Genomic DNA, 6,090 nt, shown 5'->3' on the forward strand with positions numbered 1-6,090 from the left:
TTTGGCCTTTAACGGGGCAAACCCCTCATAGGGTAGAGCATCAGAACTGATCAAATCATTGTAGCCTTAACATGCACAACTTTATTTCTACAGTAGTGAAGGTTTTGTAAATGTCATCCCCACCACAGTTTTACCTTCACCTTGAAGGGTTTCTGTGTTATCAAATGTGTGTGTTAATGTATTATGTGTTTATGAGTTTACATTCATGCAGTTAGAAGATAGATCTAATATTATGTTTATGTGAATGGTTACATTTATATGAGATATATGTTCAAATGAGAGTTTATGTGGTGATATTAAATATGTTTCATGTTTGAAGTGAAAGAAGTTTTATAGATCCTGATTCACACCCTCCCCCCCCCCCACCCCACCCCCACCCACCCCCTCCCCCCCCACCCACCCTCCTCCTCTTAGTATCTCACTTTCCCCGTTAGGTTTCCAACATAGATGTCCTAGGTGTTGATTTCAAGTCATTTTGGTGAGTTGATCAATACCTGCATTAGCCTACTACGAGAACTTGCTTATGTACCATCCAAATGGAAATGGTGGTTGTATGGAAATCAATTGCAATGCAATTCAAACAAATTTCATCTTGTTTACAGTTTGTTGCCAACCTCACTCTGTCTTTTAATGACATTAAATAGTGTGTGCCTTCACCGTACAATCACCGCATTGCTTGCAAATTTTGAGCAAAATGTCATTGAATTCTCTTGACTCCTTCCTAGTTTGGCCAACTTTCATTATTTTCTCTTTTACATCTTCTCGAATCCTCCACACATTTCAAATCAAAACTTATTCTCTTCAGTAATCTAAAAGGTCACCTAGTAATCCAAAATATGCTCATCTTGGTTACCAATGCAAACACAACTTTAATGATGGCTACATTAATGCAAACATGACTTTAATGATAGCTACATTATCCCCTATTGGTGATTCTTATGACATGTGATTCTTTGATTGCCATAATCAAGTATATATGCATTCACTTCTATTTCTATGCATGTATCAATTCAATTCCAGCTCCATTATCACATTTACTACTTTCCCTTTCCATATTGTGGGTCTTCACCGAATGGTGTGAAGGTCATCCTAAACAAGAAGGCAATTGTGCATTTATGTGGCTTGTCTTTGACCCGGGTGAGGGGTATTCCTCACTAAGGCCTTTGATTTTCCTTTTGGGGAATTTTTTGTTTTAGGAATAATTTAGTTTTTTTATTTGTGGGTGGTTAATTTTATGTTAACTATTACTATAATGTTCTCTACATTTCAATATGTATTATTATGCTTTTTAGTTCCATTTTATCTTAATCTAATCTATAAATCAAATGGAACTATGATCTAATATAATTTACCTCTTATGAATATATAGTCAAATGCAAACATTTTTTACACATCAAATGCAATATCGTATTGGAGATGAGTCGATGCACAGTCTAAAATGTGTGAACAACTATTACACTAATCTAAAATGTACATGGCAATACAACAATAATTATTTCAAATACAATTTCAAAGTTCACCCTTGTATGCAATCTTGACAATGAGGACTTACACTTACTTGAAGCCCTTTTAGTGTTCAATTATGTTGTGCTCCATCATTCAAAGTGATGTAGGAAAATCCTTGGGCTTTGACAATCTTGCACCCCAAAAAGGATATTTGCTTTGTTTTCTATTTTCTAGTTATTTGTCTATCATTTTGACTTGGCAATCACTTGATGTCCCTTTTCAGATTCTATGAGCTTGGCTTCTTATTGTGGACCTATCTTGGATCACTATCACATGTTCACAGAATTTAATGTTACAATGGATTGGAGTTATGCTTCATCTTCTTGGGTGCTAATTTCATATGTTGTTCTTCATACAATGCATGGTTTTCGTTTCAAGGAGGTTCTATATTTGAGTGTTAGCTTATGTGCTCTTCAATCTACATAGCTGGATAATCTGTGGACCTATATCTAAGGTCATCGAATTTCTTATAATGTATTATGTATTTGGTCATTAATTCATAGAGGTCAGTCTAACCCAAAGCTGACCTGTGTCTATATGTCTATATATGTAATGTAATTGAGTCTTGTAGAGCATGATGGTCAGTAGAGCAAGAGGATAGTTGGACACATGAAAGTTTGGTCTATAGTTTGGAATGTATTGGTCATAATTGGGAAGACCTTACAACTTGACATGTATGTGGTTTCAACTTGACATGTATGTGGTTTAAGTGATGTGATTCAAGATCCACTATTAATAAAAGAGTTTGTTTTCAATTGTATGTTGTTGTAATGTTGATGTATTGTATTTGATGGGGATCTGGTCAATTCCTTCGAGGGCACACCAACCTTGTACATCATCAGATGTTATCAAAGCAAGGTTTGGTCTAGTCGTGATTGATCAAAGTGAAGGTTGATCTGATTAATGACTTATTTGAGTGTGGTTAAGCTTGGTGGACTTCTCAAGACCTGGACTTATTTGTTGTGAGGTGCCAAATTGTGGTTCTCGCTTACTATTGTGAAGGAGTTGCATAAGTTGTGTGTTAGAATATATAGTCCACCAATATAGCTGAGAAGGGGGTGAATAATTTATCCAACTATTATCACAATTATCAACCTTGAAAAAACTTAACCATATGAGCAATATAATCATAAACCATCACAAGATACACACACACAATAACACCAGATATGTTAACTAGGGAAACCCTTGATTAGAGGTAAAACTCGAATGGGAATGGTACCCACAAGATGATGCGCTAATATAAATATTCCATGTTAGAGGATGGACTCTGTTAGGAGTCTATAATAACATTTAGTACATATCATTCCCTGTTAGGAGATTCCAACCTTGTTAGGACTTGTGTCAACCCTATTAGGAGTTGTGGAAGACAATGACCTACTACCCAAACAACTTCAAGGGCAAGACCAATGAACCCATTGTCCAAATGATCTCTACGTTATTCCTTGCAGAATAATAGAAATGAATAGTAATTTCTTCCTCTTTCCTCTCAATCAGACCTCTACTCCTTCTAATCTTGTAACTAGATCACAAAACTCGCATCCAATAATCCCTTGGATCACTTACTCGCATTCAGTAAACACTCTGCTCCATTTCACACTTTGTATTTAATACAATACTTAAGACACTTTACAAAAAAGAAAAACATCTTTCCTTTATACCATATCTTCAAAATAATTCCTTGAGTTGGCCTTGAGGCTTTCCCAATTAATTATAATAAGATAATTAATTAATTACAATTACAATAGCATTGTTGGCTCATAGTCTATACAAAACTTCACAATGCGATACTAGGACTTGCACATCCGCTAATGTCACCATCTGACTATCCTTTGTCACTAACTGACCACACATATTCTTATTACATCTCAGATGAAAGATATAATACAAACATAATAAACTTTAACCTCATCATTAGGACCACACATATTCTTATCTTTGTAAGAACATAATAAACCTAAGAGCAGTTTATTATGACTGTATTATATCTTTCATCTGAGATGTAATAAGAATATGTGTGGTCAGTTAGTGACAAAATGTTGAACATGCCTATGACCACACATCACCAAACAAGCAAAACGTTGTTTGTACAACTAAGATCTATCTCTGCTACTCTGCTAGTCTTTACAAACTTACTACTATGTTGACATTAATGACAAACACAACCATGAATGCAACATGTCAATACTCTATAATGTTTAGATACTCCCCCAATGCAGTATCATCAAAATTCATGCTAACAATCTCCCCCTTTGGCATTGATGGCAACATAGATGAAAAATATCTAAGTTCCATGAATACCATAACAGTACCCTGTTGTTGCTGCTACAGTTCTCCTCTTTTCAAGGCATCTTCATCAATCAAATATAAAATCCCCAGAAACACTGTTATGTTCTTCTTCTTCTTCTTCTTTAAAATCTCTCTCTTCTACTCTACTAGTCTTCACAAACTTACTACTATGTTGACATCAATGAAAAACATAGTCATGAATGCAACATGTCAATACTCTATAATGCTTAGGATACTCCCCCAATGTAGTATCATCAAAATTCATGCTAACAATCTCTCCCTTTGGCATTGATGGCAAAATAGATGAAAAATATCTAAGTTCCATGAATACCAAAACAATACTCTGTTGTTGATGCTACAGTTCTCCTCTTTTTGAAAATCATCTTCATCAATCAAATCTAAAATCCTTAGGAACACTATTTCATTCTTCTTCTTCTTTGGGATTGGCAATAGTTGTTCATAGTAAACAACTCATTATACATCGAGAGTTCTTCATGTTGCATATCTCCCACATAGAGATATTTCTCCTTCTTTACATGAATCTTTCTAAATCTCCCCAATAAACTAGAGACTTCCATACACTCTCTCCATACATACTTAGGAGATGTTTTTCATGCATATTGTCCCCCATTGACATCAATGACAAAGGCTTCATTATCTCAATTTACTACTCCAAGTCTTCAACCAGCTCAAGTATTCAAAGACACTATTCAAGACCAAACACCAAGAGTCCTCAATGACTCAACTTGTCTCAAATACTCCCCATACAAGAAGCATCAACATTTAGTCCAGTCGAACAATATTGCTTTGTACCATTGGACTGATGCACTTACAACATCATCTATTCAGAAGTAGGTAGGGGCATAACCCCAAGCATATCTCTCAAGCACTCAAATGTATCTTTAGGTAAAAGCTTCATAAAGATGTCTGCAATCTAATCTTTAGTACTCATGTACTCTAATCTGATCTCTTTTTCTATTGCTTTCTCACCTCAACACATGATACTTAATAGATATATGCTTAGTTTTAGAATGCAATACAATATTCTTAGACATACTCATTGTACTTGTGTTATCAAAGTAAATGATAATAGGTTCTATAAACTCAATTCTCATATCCTTCAGCATTTGTCTCATCCACATTACTTGATTGCAATTATTTGCTGCTACAACATATTCTGCCTCAGATGTACTATGAGAAATACAATCTTGTTTCTTGCTTAACTAAGAAATCAATATTCCTCCAAGAAAAAATACTCCACCACTTGTGCTCTTTCTATCATCCATATTGTCTGCCCAATCCACGTTAGTACATGCACATAGAGTGAAATCACTCAACCTATCATACCAAATTCCATAATCAGATGTTCCTTTCAAATATTTGAATATCCTCTTTACTACCACATAATTATACTCATTGGGATCATCTTGAAATCTATCTACAATACCAATTGCATTTGCTATATCTGGTCTAGTGTGAGTCAGATATTGTAGACCTCCAATCATTGATCTATACTTCTTCTACTCAACTGTAGGTGTCTCATCCTTGCTAGATAACTTGTGACAAATTATCATGGGTGTACCAATATGCTTACAACTTTCCAATCCAAACCTTTTCAACAAATCTTTCAAGTACTTAGCTTGTGAAATGAAAATACCTAGACAATTTACAATCCTAGGAAAAATTTCATTTCTCCTATCATGCTCATCTCAAACTCATTCTTCATTTCTTTAGCAAACTTATCACTTGCTTCATCATTACCTCCACATATGGTCTCATCAACAAATATTACTATTATCAACAAACCATTCTCAATTTCTTTCAAATAGAAGTTACTATCTATCGTACCTTTAGCAAATCCAAGTTTTGCCAATAGTTGTCCAACCTTGCATACTAGGTTCTAGGTGCTTACTTCAAACCATATAGAGCTTTCTTTGCTCTACATACCATAATTTTGTCTTTTTTCAGAGGAAAGCCTTTAGGTTTCTCAATATATACCTCTTGTTCAAGTTCTCCATACATGAAGGCTGATTTAACATCCATCTGATATATAGTCCACTGATATAACTTGGGGGGGGGGGGGGGGGGGTGTGAATCAGTTATACAACTAATATCACAATTATCAACCTTTAACAATCTTAACCATATGAGTAATATAAATTGAAACCACAACAAGATACTCATACACAATAACACCAGATATGTTAACCAAGGAAACCCTTGATCAGAGGGAAAACCCCAGTGGGGATGGTACCCACAAGATGATGTACTAATATAAATATTCCTTGTTAGAGG

This window comes from Cupressus sempervirens, chromosome 3 (assembly GCF_028749045.1).
Source record: "Cupressus sempervirens isolate cs-2001-9-10 chromosome 3, ASM2874904v1, whole genome shotgun sequence".
Lineage (NCBI taxonomy): Eukaryota > Viridiplantae > Streptophyta > Pinopsida > Cupressales > Cupressaceae > Cupressus > Cupressus sempervirens.